General features: G+C 41.9%; 1 protein-coding gene across 2 annotated transcripts in view; it reads right to left on the bottom strand.

The window, feature by feature from the left end:
- Nucleotides 1–13,773, bottom strand: part of LOC110504803 (anion exchange protein 3) — a 105,407-nt gene extending 91,634 nt beyond the window's left edge. The window contains exon 1 of one of the 2 annotated variants that reach the window (XM_036975226.2): nt 13,449–13,773. The gene's annotated coding sequence lies outside the window, so the exon portion shown is untranslated. Of the gene's footprint in view, nt 1–8,134; nt 8,339–13,448 lie in introns of those variants that run through there. The other variant, XM_090230417.1, reaches the window with a different exon arrangement.
- Nucleotides 13,774–18,108: the final 4,335 nt, after the last annotated feature.

The following is an 18,108-nucleotide window of genomic DNA, read 5'->3' as shown; positions in this document are numbered from 1 at the left end:
AGTAAACAATTAACAAGTCAATAACACAGTAGAAAACCCCAACTCCAGTGGAAACCCCAACTCCAGTTGGAAACCCCAACTCTAGTGGAAACCCCAACTCTAGTGGAAACCCCAACTCTAGTGGAAACCCCAACTCTAGTGGAAACCCCAACTCTAGTGGAAACCCCAACTCTAGTGGAAACCCCAACTCTAGTGGAAACCCCAACTCTAGTGGAAACCCCAACTCCAGTGGAAACCCCAACTCCAGTGGAAACCCCAACTCCAGTGGAAACCCCAACTCCAGTGGAAACCCCAACTCCAGTGGAAACCCCAACTCCAGTTGGAAACCCCAACTCTAGTGGAAACCCCAACTCTAGTGGAAACCCCAACTCTAGTGGAAACCCCAACTCTAGTGGAAACCCCAACTCTAGTGGAAACCCCAACTCTAGTGGAAACCCCAACTCTAGTGGAAACCCCAACTCCAGTTGAAACCCCAACTCCAGTTGGAAACCCCAACTCCAGTTGAAACCCCAACTCCAGTGGAAACCCCAACTCCAGTGGAAACCCCAACTCCAGTGGAAACCCCAACTCCAGTGGAAACCCCAACTCTAGTGGAAACCCCAACTCTAGTGGAAACCCCAACTCTAGTGGAAACCCCAACTCTAGTGGAAACCCCAACTCTAGTGGAAACCCCAACTCTAAAGGAGTTGGCACATAATTTGATTTCATTTAGAGCAACATTGACAGAATGAACAGAGTAGACAACTTAAACATTGGTGAACTGTATAACACTTAGAGGACTTGAAAGAGACTTTACATCAAACAAGAAAATGGGAGAGGCAAGTGTGATAGAAGTGAGTGAGGGCATATATGAGGAAATTGAGAGGTGGTACTGACTGGGTTATTATAACACAGTACAACCATGTTGATCTCAGTTAGTGCACCACATTCAAATAGCATGCACTTCATACAACACTTCATACAACAACAAGGCAGGTAACATTGTGAAATTCAATGACTGTAAAATGCAAGTGCAATAAATATGAAATTACATGAGATGTGAAACCATGACAGACAAGGACAGTACCTCTGTCCCAGTGAGGTCATTGACCCACATGTCACCCTGGTGCCCTGACCCTTCATACAGTAGGCTACATGGGTAATGTTTACTAGGCCATAACATGGAGAAGAAAAAAAATAATTCACAACACAATCATTCTTATTGGACATGTTCAGATTGTACCTCTTCCGTTGCACCTAAGCTTTAAAACGTTTCTTCAATTTTTGTCACTACTGACCATGACCCAGGAATTGACCAGCAGATCAGGGAACCCCTGCCAAATGTTAACCTAAACTGCTCGGGGCTAGCCAAGGGAAACATTTCCTCAGCCAGGGGAAAATAACAGGGAGAGTATGATGTTGCAGAGGACTGCTGCCTGGCAAAAAAACAAAAACACACACACTGAAGGAATAGGTCTTTTCAGGATAGTGGCCTGAACAAACATCTGCTCCTGATCATCATCGAGTCCCCCTCCACTCCACCACTCCTGATTATCCCACTCCAGTACCCCTCCACAACTCCTGATCATTTCCAGTGGCATCCTGCCATCTGTTATTACGTTGGCTTGATGGGGGAGGTTTATGACCATTTCTCTCTCTCTACTCTATAGAGTTGACTCTTGAAAAAGCCTTTTGTTAACATAGAGATTCTGGTGACATCAAAAGATGGGAAACGGAACCATATTTCGGTACTCCAACCAGTTGAAAATATGCGTTGGGACTTAATGAATATGATGTCAGTTCAGTTGGAGTCTGAGACATGATTACTGATGATAGGACGACAAACTGTATCTTGGAAAGTCTACACAACTTTATAGAAAGTCTACACATTCACATGGAATTATTGTGCATTTAAATGTTTAAATATGAAACTATTTGTGAAAAGATTACATGTAATTTAGTTTCTTAATGGAGAGAACGATTTGTCAGAGTAAACTCTGCCAACTCAGTGGCCCCGCCCATGTGAACAGACAGTGGTTGTAAACTCTGCCAACTCAGTGGCCACGCCAATGTGAACAGTGGTTGTAAACTATGAAACACGGCCCTCTCTCCCAATCCTATATAAGCCCCTTAACGAAAAGGTAACTTTCTGTTCCGAGGACGTTAGGGCGACGGTCCTACGTTAAAAGGGTCAGATAATAACTGGTTCCAAGGACGTGTGGACTTGAGGTCCCCACGTTGAAAGGACAAAGACCACCTACAGAATTAAGACAATCTTAGAGAACGTAACGAAATTAGCATAGAATTTCAATGTGAAGGTGACAACCTACATGCCAGAAGGATGAATTTCCAATATACCAGCCAGAATATAGCATGAGCATATAGCATAGCAACTTGGTATGAACTTTGAACACTTATTCACTAAAGAAGTTATACCTCCTAGCCGTCGCGTTAGCGCAGCAACTGTAGACGTGGGCTACGAGAGGACGGGCAGAGTATGTGTTCTACCACAAGACGACAGTACTACCAAGTGTCCATTCTACCATCAGACATTCTTCAAAGGACAACTCGGACTCCCATCTACGACCAACCGATCGAAGCGCAGCTCAGAGTAAATATTTATTTCATTTTCCTTTTTCAAATGGGCGGTAATTTAGAATGCATAAGATACTGTACTTATGATAGCATAGCTGCCTACGTCCCAATAGAGACATAGCTTCACCCTTTGTTGCTCAGTCTTCCCGCTCTTTCATTCAAAACCCCACCCTCTTTCTTTATGTAACCAGCTGTCATATCTGTTCCGTCCGCTGAGGACGTTTTCCTTTATGACATCATTTGTAATCAATGTATGATACATTCTGTGTATATGTAATTCTGTGTGATTATTTAGGTATATAGTAAATAAATAATTAAATAAAATGTTGTATTGCCGATTCAACTTGTTAGCCAGGGTTCGTGAAGATAACCAAGAATTTACATCTTTCAGATGAGACTAAATAAGGTGACGATAAAATATTGACTGCTATTGATGTAAAAGATTACTAGGTATTAAGAGAACAGCTCTATAAACATTATTTTGTGGTGCTCCGACTTTCTAGTTAACTATTTACCTGATTAGCTTAATCAGGTAAAATTAATTACAGAGAAATGATTTTATAGAATAGCATGTCATTTCACTTAATCTGGCATAGCCAAAGACATATCACATCCCTAGAGGAATGCCCAACCCAACACCCACTCTCTCTCTCTCACTTGCTCTCCTCTGAGCCCAACAAAAAAACAATCTGTCAGTGCAACTTTAGGTAAGCCCATTGGCCATGTGAATGTTGTACCCTTCTCAACCTTGAAGGCGGGCATGATGCTTATACACTTAGGGAAAAAAAGCTGCTATGTAGAACCTAAAAGGGTTCTTTGGCTGACCCCATAGGATAACCATTTGAATAACCCGTTTTGGTTCCAGGTAGAACCCTATTGGGTTCCATGTATAACCCTTTCCCCAGAGGGTTCTACATGGAACCAAAAAGGTTACTACTATGGGGACCCTTTTGGAAACCCTTTTTCTGAGATTTTACAGCATTGTCCCCTTTAGGACTGTGCTTCATGACACTGCTCTCTGACCACAGGGCTCAGTAATCTCTCCTGTCCTATTTACACTCCATACAGATGACTGTAGGAGCACCTGCCCTGAGATAACATATATCAAATGTGTACTGTACCGAGGCACTTACACTCCACCTGTTCTATGCTCTGGTCACCGATGGGGATTTCTTTCGGAGCTGATGATTGCTTCCTGTTATTCTTGACACATCCAATTCTTATGACATGATTCAACAAGTTTGACCTATGGTGAAAGGATAACATCCTGGATCTGAATGTCACCAAGACCAAATCACAGACTATAGGAAGCAATCATCAGCTCCAAAAGAAATCCCCATCGTTGACCAGAGCATAGAACAGGTGGAGGAGTGTAAGGGCCTCGGTACAGTAGTTGACAATAAGCTGATGGTCTGGGGTGGTGTGTCACAGCATCATCGGACTGAACTTGTTGTCATTGCAGGCAATCTCAACGCTGTGCGTTACAAGGAGGACATCCTCCTCCCTCATGTGGTACCCTTGCTGCAGGCTCATCCTGACATGACCCTCCAGCATGACAATGTCACCAGCCATACTGTTCGTTCAGTGCGTGATTTCCTGCAAGACAGGAATGTCAGTGTTCTGCCATGGCCAGCGAAGAGCCCGGATCTCAAACCCATTGAGTACGTCTGGGACCTGTTGGATTGGAGGGTGAGGGCTAGCGCCATTCCCCCCAGAAATGTCCAGGAAATTGCAGGTGCCTTGGTGGAAGAGTGGGGTAACATATCACATCAAGAACTGGCAAATCTGGTGCAGTCCATGGGGAGGAGATGCACTGCAGTACTTAACGCAGCTGGTGGCCACACCAGATACTGACTGTTACTTTGATTTTGACCCTCCCCCCTTTGTTCAGGGACACATTATTCCATTTCTGTTAGTCACATGTCTGTGGAACGTGTTCAGTTTATGTCTCAGTTGTTGAATCTTGTTATGTTCATACAAATATTTACACAAAATAAACGCAGTTGACAGTGAGAGGACGTTTCTTTTTTTGTTTAGTTTATATGCAAAAACATATATGGGGGATTGGAAGTGATGCAGACAATTACATTGATGGAAGCTACAATCTATCTGCAATATTAAAGCTGATCCACCACCCTAAAAAAAGATTAAAAATCTAACAATTAAAAGGGGGAAAAATTATCTTGTTGTTACTACTAGAATAACAGAGGTCCATGAATTTCAATCTATCAATCCAGAGCTACAAATCACTGTTGAAACAATACAATTTTCACAGCCAGATGTAAACAAACAACCATTTGTTACAAACAACCAATATGTTACTTTGATTTCAACACAGTTATTGGCGCCAGACTAGCTAATAGGCTTGCAAAACAAAATATTAATTTCAATGTTCTCCAGATCTTTACATTCAGATCTCCTGAATTTACTTGATTCGCTATATCAAACTCTCTCTCTGCCCCTATTACTAGGGCTCTATAAAATCTGTGTTGTGGAAAACGTGGACAGAATCACAGAATCCAGACCGAATTCAACAATATTCAAAAATGTATTGAACTTAACAGGAAATCAACTAAATATATTGAATTTACTAGAAAATGCATGAACTTGCCCAAGCTTCTCAAAAGACATTAACAAAACGCATCAGTGAATCGTATTTCCCTTAAACATTCGGAAGAGACACTCAAACACCCAAATATCTAACGGGACAAAAAGTATGTGAGGATGTTTGTTGGTAGTCTGGAGGTGTGCTGTGCTCTCTGTCCAGAAGTCTGAGAATTTAGAATTTTTCAAACACCTGAAAAGGCTTTTTCCTGCCATCTAGAGCCATAATCATTATGCTTAAACTAAATTTGCTTCTCGGCATCTTTGCTAATCTGGGTGTGCAACTGAAAGGAATGTGAGTCTTCTTCAGTTCATTTAGTAAATGCTTGATTTTCTAAAGTCTACCAACCTAGCCAGCAGGCATGCCAGCTAAAATGGTTAGACGAGCTAACTACGCTAACTTGATTAATAGCCTGAAATGGCTTCTTGGTAGCTAGTTATGAGGTTGGGAGATTGACGACCTATCTAAAGTCTACTTCATAAAATTACTATGTGTCTAGTATTATAGAGAAACAACAACTTTAAAAAAAAGTGACAGGACAAATCTGAGGGGGCAAATGGCCCTGTACCCCCCCCCCCCCCCCCCCCTCCCTATGGGCATGATGCTTCTGGGGGCATCAACACAGGAATGCCCCTGTATTTATGTGCGTGTTTGTCTACCACTTTAAGTAGCTGTTAGCGATAACGCTAATGTAGGTTCCATAAACCCTTCTCAATTAAATGTTAACTACAAATTAGCCTGTGCCTACCTGGTAGAATCATACTGTATCATGATTATTTCCATCCAGTGGCCATTTGTTTTGCAAACATCACTAACCAGTCTCTGGCTGGTTCCCAGTTGAATTAAAGGGTAACTATACCCCCCAAAAATGGTAACTTCTTAGATTTTTCCCAGACCTCAAAAGTGGTCTCCTGATGTGGTTGTTGTGGACATCCAATTTTGTGCACCAGAGAGAGGCAGAAAGACAGAGGTAAATCACAATAAGTAAAATAAATGGAGCTAGCTAACGAGAAGATTTACATCAATGATCAGCTGATAGCCCATCCTCTTTTCCCAAATGTTTTACATTTTGAACACCTGCCCCCCTGAAAGGTCTGTGCACGGCCTTACTTAGTACATTGCCAAGGAATTGTCTCATGCTAACCCAAAAGCAGCTACGCTATCTAGCTAGAATATTAATAGGCAGGCATTTATTTTAATGTTTCTTTATGTTCTACAATCAACCCAAGTGCAGGTGGAAATCTGCTATCAATGTAACTACCTTGCTCAGTTACATGGCTGCCCATCCACATCGTTCTGACCAACGGATGTTTCTTCTCAACCATGAGTCTGGATTTGGCTCCCTCCCCAAAGATTTCTAGTATGCGAACACATTCTGACCATTCTGATTGGTGCCAAGAAAACAATGGGTTGGGCCAGAGCCTGTGATGACATTATCAACTTTGATACTCTGATCGGTTAGATTTGTTAAAGACGATCCAATCACTGATTAATTTGTTTTGTACAATGTCCCTCATTTCGAATTCACACAAACAACTTATAGGAAGGCAATTTCAGACTGAATGTACATAGCTATCGATAGAGCAGAGAAATCCAATTCATGGTGAGTCGTCAGGCAACTTGCTTAGGGCACCTTGGATAACTTAATAATCATGATGTTGCCAAAATTGCTGCAGCGGATTTATTTCTGCTTGGGAAGAAGCAACAGGTGTCTCTCATCCATGTAAACATGCCATGGATAGTAGATCTGTAATTACCAAGACCAGGGCAATGGGAGAGAGGTCAAGGGGGTCCAACAACAATCTTTCCCCCTCACGAAAGATCTGCCTGTCTGGATGACATCCAGGATCCAGACACCTTCTTGTGTATTGTTATGCACAGTGCCTCAGAGCTGGCTAGGACTGATCGCTCAGAGAATAAAGAACAATATTGCTAGTGAACAGTATGATACTTTCAGTGGGGCATGGGAACCAAAGATCCCCATTGGTTAGAACAAAGGGCACATATACAGCATGAGCTTCTTAACATTCGTAAACAATAATATGCTGAACATTCCCACAACAGGCGATCAGAGGGCAAAGTGGGCCATTACCATTATTCTTTACATCAGACCTGCCCAACCCTGTTCCTGGAGAGCTACCCTCCTGAAGGTTTTCGCTCCATCTCCAGTAGTAACTAACCTGACTCTAATTAACCTGACACTAACCTGACATCGAATTATTAGAATCAGGTGCGCTAGATTAGAGTTGGTGCGAAAACGTACAGGATGTTAGCTCTCCATGAGCAGGGTTGGCCAGGCCTGCTTTATATCTTATGTATCCAATGCTTTCAGATCTACATGAGTGCCTATGGGGTAGGGGTTAATGGTCAATTTGGGACTGGCTTTTAGCCATCATCCCGTTATTGAGCAGCTGTAATGATTTACAGACCCCTGTCAAGTGACAGAGTGACAGTCAGAAAACATCCTCAACTTTCACTACTCAGACAGTATAACAACAGTCCTGTTCAGAAACAACAACTAGCTCCCTAGTGTAGGTCTGAAAGAATTGGACTGGTTTAAACTGTTAATTCAACATGACCACAATACCAACAAGCCTATCAAAAGGGCACGCTAGCTATCAAAACGGTCTAGCTAGCTACTAGTTCCAGCCTGCACTTCTAGATGCCCTTGAGATTCCCCAGTGTCTGTGGGCCCCCGTGCTGCGAGCCAGACTGACTGAAAAGCATGCACAATCTGTGTGTTACACTCAACAGTTCAAACATCCAACCATGATGAATAGCCTAACCTTGGATGTCAGCCTGCATGGAGAATCCCCCCGTTACGCTGTAGTGCTGAAGCTATCTGAATGTGACAAGGCTCTAAGAACACTAATCTTGAGCATGCCTTGTTTTACTGCCTCCTTGTGCCCTTAAAACACGTCTTGAGCTCTGCACAATAAACACTAAAGGTCCTACCTTCCCTTCTCTCTGGTATGCCAGGGTTTCTTCTTGTTAGCCGGTGAAGTGTGTCACCACCCTGGCCACAGCTAATCTTTTATTGTATTATTGACTATTAAAAAAAACTCCACATAGGCAGGAGCCTCTGCAGTCAACCACCTTAACCTCTGGACAGACCTGTACCAAATGTCAAGCCCGTCACTCTACAGTATCTAGCTGGCTAACAGCTGGTCATAGACTCTGGGGGTTGGGTTTATGACTGAGTATCTGAGGGGGGCAGTATTATGTGAGAGGGATGATCAAAGTATGTGTGTGTGTGTGTTTGTCCACATGCATATAAGACTGGCATATGAGGAATGCCTTCATCCAAGGAGAAAGCAAAGTGCTCTTTGGCAAGCATAATGAGAGACAGGCATGTAAATACAAATGTCCACAAAGCCAACAAGGAGCAGAACTCTGGAAACAGTTTCACTTGTCCAACAGTAATAAAACATGCAAATGTGCCATTTGAATCCAGAATAGATACCTGGATCCCTCCTATTTTGTGCTACCATTATATGTCTATCCTGCATGACACCAACATGAAGGGAATTGACAGCTGGAGCCATTCCCATTTCAGCATGTTAGAACAGGCCCCCCTCCTCGGCTAGTCCAACCGAAAGAGTGTGCTCGCATAGGGCTGTTTGTCCATTTTGAGACGCCATAGCCTTACTCAAAATAGTCTAAATTAATTCAAGATAAAAATCAAAATTTAAAGCATTTCTTGAGTTTTGCCATGGAGATCTTGGTAGCACAATTTTACATTAAGATTAAGACTTTGTTGAAGAATTCTTACTGTTGAGCAATCGACGAAGAGGGGGAGTAGTCTTTGGCTACAGACTTCGGGTTGCCTTGAGAGAAAAAAGTTGTGCGCCTGAACAGCGTAAAAAACCCTTGTCGAAGTCCAAAACAGACAAAAACGTCACATTGTTATCATTATATACGCACAAACTGTTCCGAACTGTTTCGTCTGGGAAACATGCAGACACCTTTAACCCTTGGACAATCAATACATCTAAAGACATGGTATAATAGGCACGCATTGATTCCATGTTAGACTTAGATTTATTATTTGGCAAATTACTATGATTAATTGGCCTAGGGTGTTAGGTAGTGTGGATGTGGATTTGTGTGGTACGCTAGCAAGTGTGTCAGACAATTGGTAAGCATGAAACATACATTAAGCTGCACCTCTTTTGCCCTGGGGGTTCCATAGGAAGGATCTAGTACGGCTTCATACCAGTCTGGAGTATCAAGAGAGTCTAGGGTGGGAATACTGATTTAGGATCAGTTGTGTCTTTTAGATCATAATGTATAAGATTGTATAGACACAGGGGACATTCGCTCGTGTTCATATAGCGTCTCAAAGTGGGAGTGCTGATCCAGGATCAGCCTTGCCAGTTCCCCTCTTTCCACTGGGGTTTTCTTCCTCAAACCCTATTACGTGGGCTGAGTCACTGGCTTACAGGTGCTCTTCAATGCCGTCCCTAGGAGAGGTGCGTCACTTGAGTAGGATGAGTCACTGATGTGATCTTCCTGTCTGGGTTGGCGCCCCCCTCGGGTTCGTGCCGTGGGGAAGATCTTTGTGGGCTATACTCGGCCTTGTCTCAGAATAGTAAGTTGGTGGTTGAAGATATCCCTCTAGTGGTGTGGGGGCTGTGCTTTGGCAAAGTGGGTGGGGTTATATCCTGCCTGTTTGGCCCTGTCCGGGGGTATCGTCGGACGGTGCCACAGTGTCTCCCGACCCCTCCTGTCTCAGCCTCCAGTATTTATGCTGCAATAGTTTATGTGTCGAGGGACGAAGGTCAGTCTGTTAAGTCTGGAGTATTTCTCCTGTCTTATCCAGTGTCCTGTGTAAATTTAAGTATGATCTCTCTAATTCTCTAGTAGGACTTGAGCCCTAGAACCATGCCTCAGGACTACCTGGCCTGATGACTCCTTGCTGTCCCCAGTCCACCTGGCCGTGCTGCTGCTCCAGTTTCAGCTGTTCAGCCTGTGGCTATGGAACCCTGACCTGTTCACCGGACGTGCTACCTGTCCCAGACCTGCTGTTTTCAACTCTAGAGACAGCAGGAGTGGTAGAGATACTCTGAATGATCGGCTATGAAAAGCCAACTGACATTTACTCCTGAGGTGCTGACCTGTTGTACCCTCGTCAACCACTGTGATGATTATTATTTGACCCTGCTGGTCATCTATGAACATTTGAACATCTTGGCCATGTTCTGTTATAATCTCCACCTGGCACAGCCAGAAGAGGACTGGCCACCCCTCATAGCCTGGTTCCTCTCTAGGTTTCTTCCTAGGTTCTGGCCTTTCTAGGGAGTTTTTCCTAGCCACCATGCTTCTATACCTGCATTGCTTGCTGTTTGGGGTTTTAGGCTGGGTTTCTGTACAGCACTTTGTGACATCAGCTGAGCTAAGAAGGGCTTTATAAATACATTTGATTGATTGATATAATGAATACGTTTCAAGTTTCTACATTTATATGTTCTTCACGTACACAGGTACGTATAGTGAAGTATAGTGAAATTCTTACCTGGAGAGCTCTTTCCCAACAATGCAATGGTAAGAATGATAATACTATACAATGAGTATACAAAAACAATCTATAGACAGCATTGTAATGGAGTAATGTATCTAATCAATAATCACTTCAGCAGCAGTGTAAGTTGTGTCTGAGTGGGTAGAGACCTGTGGATGGGAATAGAGTAAGTGTGGATAGGCTGTGGGAGAGGGAGAGCATAGTTGTCAGCCATTTAACAGTCTTATGACCAGGGGATAAGAGTCTGTTTGTCTGAGCCTTGATATTGTTGCACTGGTACAGCCTACCGGACAGGAGCAGGGAGAACATTCCATGTCTCGGCTGGCTGGAGTCTTTGGACATTTTTCGGGCCTTTCTCAGAACGCCTGGCATGAACGTCCTGGATGGCTGAATAAGATAATATGGACACTTGAAAAATACTGCACTCACACTCTGAGATGCTTTAGGAATATGAGCCAAGGTCCCCCACGTCTATGAAATCTTATACATTATGATCTAAAATACAAAACTGATCCTAGATATGTTTTCCCACTCTGAAATGCAGGTCCCGGTTAAAAAGTCTAAAAGTTGTCATTACATTGTGATAATGGCCACTGTAAGTAAGTGTCCAGGCTAACACAAAGTAAGCCTGACAAAAACGGTGCCAGACGTTCAGCTGAGAATGCTGATCTGTCATTCAATGGGCACTTCAAGCCGATAACACAGCTCACTTGAGGCGATATCGCCCCACTCTAGGCAAACTATTAGCCGTCCTATCTGCTGATGTATATGTCTATGTTTAGAGACTAGTGGGCTGCTGCAGAGACACTAGGATGGTTCACATTATAGAACAACGGCCTCAAACAGACAGTGTTATGGTGGAGAAGACCTGGATCCGTTCAATTAGGTAGAACATTCCAAAAAAGCATTTTGGTTCAACTACCTGAGCAGTCTCACAGCCATTTGAAATCATTGACTCTGTTACAGAGATGATGCATGTGATCTAGGCTGGGCAATAGGCCAGCAGGCCAGGAATTAAAATAGCTACAAAATGCTGCTTTCCTCAATATATAGGCTTAGCTGGTTGAAGCTAAAGACTCTGATACAGACAAAAATGTGAGCTTATTGTTGCTTATTCAGAATTCAAGACACACTTAACCAGCATGGCTACCACAGCATTCTGCAGCGATACGCCATCCCAATTGGTTTGCGCATATTGGGACTAACATATGTTTTTCAACAGGACAATGACCCAAAACACACTTCCAGGCTGTGTAAGGGCTATTTGACCAAGAAGGAAAGTGATGGAGTGCTGCATCAGATGATCTGGCCTCCACAATCACCCGACCTCAACCCAATTGAGATGATTTGGGATGAGTTGGCCCGTAGAGTGAAGGAAAAGTAAACAACAAGTGCTCAGCATATGTGGGAACTCCTTCAAGACTGTTGGAAAAGCATTCCTCGTGAAGCTGGTTGAGAGAATGCCAAGAGTGTGCAAAGCCGTCATCAAGGCAAAGGGTGGCTACTTTGAAGAATCTCAAATATATTTTGATTTGTTTAACACTTTTTTGTTTACGACATGATTCCATATGTGTTATTTCATAGTTTTGATGTCTTCACTATTATTCTACAATGTAGAAAATAGTACAAATAAAGAAAACCCTTTGAATGAGTAGTTGTGTCCACACTTTTGACTGGTACTGCATCTCTTAGGCTACTTACAGTATCATTCTATTTATTTATTTTACCTTTCTTTAACTAGGCAAGTCAGTTAAGAACTAAATCTTATTTACAATGACAGCCTACCCCAGGCAAACCCTAACAACTCTGGGCCAATTGTGCACCACCCTATGGGTATAATTGTGATGCTGTTCAACTGCATGTATGTTAATTGATAAACATACTATATTGACATTGAAAACTCATAATACCGAGACCATGTGGTTTTCAACCAAATTCACTGCCCACCTCCCATTCTGCAGAACCAATAGGCTTGTGGAATGAAGTCCTGCACCTGATGTCAATTTATCCTCTGCTATCCTACCATCAATTTCATGGCATGGGCCATAAAACAGAATAGCGAAGGCTGCATGGCATGAACAGATGGACATTTGTGGAATAATTCAAGCGTTTTGTATTGACTGAAATATTATTAAGAATATTAGTAATAAGATTAAACTATTTTCGGTTAAACAATTTTCATATAAATCCGAATTAGCCCAATAACGTGATGGGATGTGCTTTCATTCAACAAATTACAGTCCTTTGTTCTATGCAAATTAGCATTCTTATCTGCATGTTGATTTAGTGGCCGAAGTAATTGTCATAACGGTTTGCCTTATAAGGTGGCAGAAAAGCACCATTAAACTAATGACACAAATAGAAAACCGTCAAATGCAGCGCCAAGCCGCCTCCGCAGCAACCCATGATTCACCTGCATCGACACAGTGAATATCTTGCGATACACAGCGCTATCACCCGTCTGTAGCCTATGGATAACCTGCATGGACCCTTAGATGTTCATTTACACGGTTGCATTGGAATGCTGCATGTCATCATCAAGTCCTTTATTCCAGGTTAATATTAAACGTAAATAGGCTACTTTGATGACTGGATAAACGTAGTTCTGGGTGCTTGGGAGAAGCGGCGACTCCTCCTACCAATTTCCTTGAGTCAAGACGATGGCTAGTGGTCTTTATTGTTCTTTCCGAATAGCATTTTTATATGGTCTTGGTCTGAACGTTTTGTCAATCGGATTTGAACGCTTACCTGCGCGTTTGGAGAGCTGTCCAGTTGGAAACGGGAGGAAAGGCTTGCAGTCAAATTGCGCAGCAATCGCGATGATGCTTCATATTGAAAACGCGCTGCTAGTATCTAGCCAGCTGCTTAATAGAATGATGCTTTAACCACGTGACCAATGAAGCAACATTCCCCAAGCATCTGGTCCAAAACAGAATAGTCCACTTCTAGTAATAGTAGTAAAATCATTATTTTGTGAATATCGCTAGCTGCAACAGCTATTGTGGATACCATTTTTATGGTTCTGTGTCCAGTATGAAATAAGTTAGAAGTAGTTTCACAAGCCAATGCCAACAAGCTCAATGACTGGACGTTTACAGGAACAGATAGCAGGTTAGCTGTTCCTGTTCATCCGATTCTGGGGAAGTAGATACAGGGATTCATTGCAAAGTCTCGAACTACCCCTTTAATATGGAGCAGAAACAGTCTTTGGAGCTAATTACAGGGGGGTTTCTGTATAGGAAAATTCTTAGGTGGGCCTTCTAAGTGACAATTTTTGGGATGAAAAAAACTGTTTGTCAACTTAAAAAGCATGCAGAAAAGATGTTGAACGAAATATATTTTAAATAATACGATATTTGACAACTAATAGTCAAATTAAAGCTAGACAGTCAGGGAATCGAAAATCTATAACATGCATTTAATTACTTCATAACTGCAAAATTGTCTCTCAGCTCCATGCCAAACTGTGTAGAATTGCTGGAAATGTATGCTACCAAGATAGCTTTCTAGCTAATAGACTATGTCAGAGTTAACACTTTGTCTTCCAATGCAAACACATTGCTTGGCCGGTTTGCCTGGGTGGAGGTCCGTGGGCAGAGCTGCTCATTTACAGAGACTAACAGCACATGCCTTCATCTCTTTTTTTCCTTCAGCTTTTCACACATTTTAAAAAGCTAATTGATGAGACTTTCTGATGAAGTGAAGTAATTATATTAATTGGTATAAGGTCTGGTAAGGGCTGTTATGTAGCATGTTTGAATCTATAAGATATTGATTTCTACTTTATAATAGCTGCCTGTAATTAGCATGTAAGACTACAGTGTAAAATAGAAAATGCATATTTTTTACACAGAGGTCTGTGTAAAAGTGCATAGGGTTTACGGTTTAGAGGTTGACTTGGATTTGAGCCAGAATGTAGAGTAGAGAGGCAGGGCAGGCTGTTTCAGAGTTAGCAATACACACTTTGCTCACTAGGTGGGACACTGATACCAGATATAAAAAGTAGTTCAGTTATTTCACAATTCTGAGGCAAATGCCAAACATTCTATAACATGTTTAATTAGTCACATAAAATAAAAACTTCAAGAACTTTCTTTCAATACTGAAATAATGTGAAATGAACAACAACCAAACCAGGCAAAAACAAACAGGATAGGGTTCTTTGATGAGTGTTAAGCCAACATATGAAGAGACTACATTTCCCTCTTTATCAATGAACTATCGATTTCATTTATTTCCATGTCCATTGCATTTGCAGACAGCAAGTTGTGACCCAGGATCCTGGAATGTCAACGCCTAGATGGAGGCCATGGTGTCGGCCTAATTATAAACAGGGGGAGGAGGGGGACTCCATCACTGTGACGGGTGGAAATCTGGAAGACAGATTGTCTGAAGTTGCTGAAGTGTGTCACTGCTACAAACAGAGCCAAGATGGAGGAGCAGGCTAGGAGAAAAGGCTCTACCAGGGTCGTGTTCATTTGGGCACACCATAGAACACACCGTTGCGAAACGTTTTGGGAACAGAAAACTAAAATGTGTGTTTCTTATTGGAAGAGTTCAGGAGCTTTCACTTCAAACCATTTTCTTCCTACTGGACAACACCCATGGCAAGACTGCGTAAAAACAAAGATAGAGCCCACTTCAGTTAATTAAAAGGTTAATAAAAGCTCATGTTGAATTTTATTCTTGTTCCCTTGTGGAAAATAAAATGGCAGTGAGGTGGAATCCAGTTCCAGACTGGCCCCTAGAATGTTGTTTTAAACACAAATCCACAAGACTTCTGGATAAATGTTGACACTCCATCTCCCTGTCTTGCGACGCCAGCTAAGTGAAGCTATGACGAGAGCCGTTTTCAAACAAAAAGTTCCTAGCAGTGTCAAACGACGCAGGGGTGGGGGTTGGGGAATAGTTGTGGAAGAATCCCATTGGTATTCATCAAGTGTCTTACATGGGAGATACAATATAAGATACAATATCAAGTTTGGAGGAGCCGTTATAGTACAAACATTAAACATACTGTATTGTAGATATATACTGTAGGTTACATATACATTTTTAATTATTGCCTTGGCTTTTAATTTTACAATGTTCCTCAGCTTTGATAGCCTTAATGCAAACCTTAACCAATGCTAAAGATACACAAAATTAAGGTTGAGTATCATTTCATAGGAAAGTGTAAAAACAAAGTGTAAACACACTCCAGTCCACAGACAGCCCCCCTCCCCACACCCCCCCTACATAGTCATTCAGATGGTCTTTCTCAGTAGTCCTGTGGGCTATAAGTATCCGTTGTCTCCCAGTCTCCTAGATAGTGGCCTAGGCACTGTGGTTGTGCCCTAGGGGCTAGGCTTTCTTCAGTGATTAGAGACCTAGCTCCAATAGGAGAGCACTGCTTAAAGACCACTGGGAAGACTAGTGTAGAGAACTGTTAAGAGGAGAGCACTGCTTGAAGACTTAGTTCTTCCTGGCATATTGTCAAATCGAGCAGGATATGTAAACAAGGGATATTTCAGACCGGTTTGCACCAAAGAAGACACATTTCACATTTTTAACGTGACTGATAAAGAATCTGAATCTGACTAGTGACTATATGTATCAAGCCCACAGAAAGTGAAGAGATGACCCTGCAGAGTCTCAGACATGATCACAGAGCGCCTTTGTGCCCTCATGAAATGCATCTATTGTGCAATGAGTACTGCCTCGAACAATTAGCTGAAGCACTATCTCCAAATACTGAATACTGTGGCTTCAGTGTAAAGAATCTCTGCTGCTTCCTGGGAGAATTGTGAAAGAACAACGTACAGTATGTGCTCATTTTTGTTTGTCTGTTATGCATGGATCTGCAGCTTTTCTCATTTTAAAATGTACATAGATATTTGCTTTAAAATATAAAACTGCAAAAATTCAATGAAAGAAATGATAGATTTCAAACTAGTGGGCAAACTCAGATATGTTCAAAATAAAACACTTTCTCAAAAAGTGTAAATTCTTTTGAAAAATGGAATCGTATTAAAACATGCTGTCTTTTAAAGCAAAGATTGTTGCTTTTTTAGCGTTTTTCTTCAGAGTATAACGCAGCACATGTGCTGGAACGGAACATACAGCGAGGCCAAGGCAGACATTTTGAAAGAAAGTTGGCAGGAGAAAGGCTGCAAATGTGCAGATGATGAAAAACATGGCCCTTGAGATCCCAGTTCACAGGAACTAAACATTTAAAAGAACAGTTCTGGTGCAGAAGATGAATGCATTGTTGAAGCAGTTGAATCGTACATGTACGTATGTTAGGAGATGGAACAATTATCATGTTCCTATGTATGGTAAGTACCTGAACTTACTTATCACAATATATTAATAGATTGACTTCGTGGAATCAAAAGTTTAAATCCGAATGTGTAAACTTGAAGCCAATCCAAACGTACAAGTACACAAGAGCACACACACGAACGCAGTAGGTGGAGTCAGATTTTAGTTTTGTTTTAGAGAAGGATAGCCATGTGAGGAGAGAGGAACAACCAAGGTTTCCTTCCAAAAAAACCCTGTCTGAAAATTGCACAATTATATCATATTTCCAACAGTGCCTTGCACATTTAAGTATAGTAATTGAGACCTTGTTGACTAGAGAAGCCCAAACAAATACTTAAGAAGCTCCGTAACAATAGGGACAGACTTAAACAGACAGAGAAGACGGTTCAACCAGCCGCACAAAGCAGGGAGCTGAACAGTAGAGGAACCGCAAACAAGACATCCGACTTTACAAACAACATCTGCACAGCCTCCACACCCACAAAGACCCCAAGGAGTAGATACATTTCAGGAGTCCTAGTAACACTCTGGAACAGAATGTACTCTGTTCTTTTCTGGCCTGAGCTTCCTACAAGAGAGAAGATTGAAGACTGGTTCTGGTCATTGAATCCCGACAGCCATGATAGCAAACTACAAAACAGAAATGGAGCCTGGAACATAGCCAACCTTATGGAAACTGAAAGCAACTTATTTGCACTTGTAATCTACGCAAAATCTACTTGGGTACTGGATCTGTTTTTGATCAAGATTGGAACCCACTGGGCACTGACGTCAGTTCAATGTCTAGTTTTGATTTAAACATCAATTCAACGTGAAATCAACAAAAACATTTCCGTCATTGGATTTAGGTTAAAGTTGTGTGAAAACAAGATGTAATTCCCTGACGTTGAGGACTTTTTCAAATCCAATCAGTTTTCCACGTTGATTCAACGTCATCACATTGAATGTTTTGGTTGAAATGACGTGGAAACAATCTTGATTCAAACTGTTTTTGTCCAGTGGGAAATTGTCTTAAAGAAGACACAGGAAATAACAAATGATTCACATTGGCTGCAAATACCAAAACAGAGAGTCAGTTGTTTAAAAAAGCAACAATGGTTTAAAA

Source organism: Oncorhynchus mykiss, chromosome 3, assembly GCF_057628025.1.
Source record: "Oncorhynchus mykiss isolate SJ-2025 chromosome 3, ASM5762802v1, whole genome shotgun sequence".
Classification (NCBI taxonomy): Eukaryota; Metazoa; Chordata; class Actinopteri; order Salmoniformes; family Salmonidae; genus Oncorhynchus; species Oncorhynchus mykiss.
The sequence above is the reverse complement of the archived record's forward strand: the minus strand, read 5'-3'. Positions and strand labels throughout refer to the sequence as shown.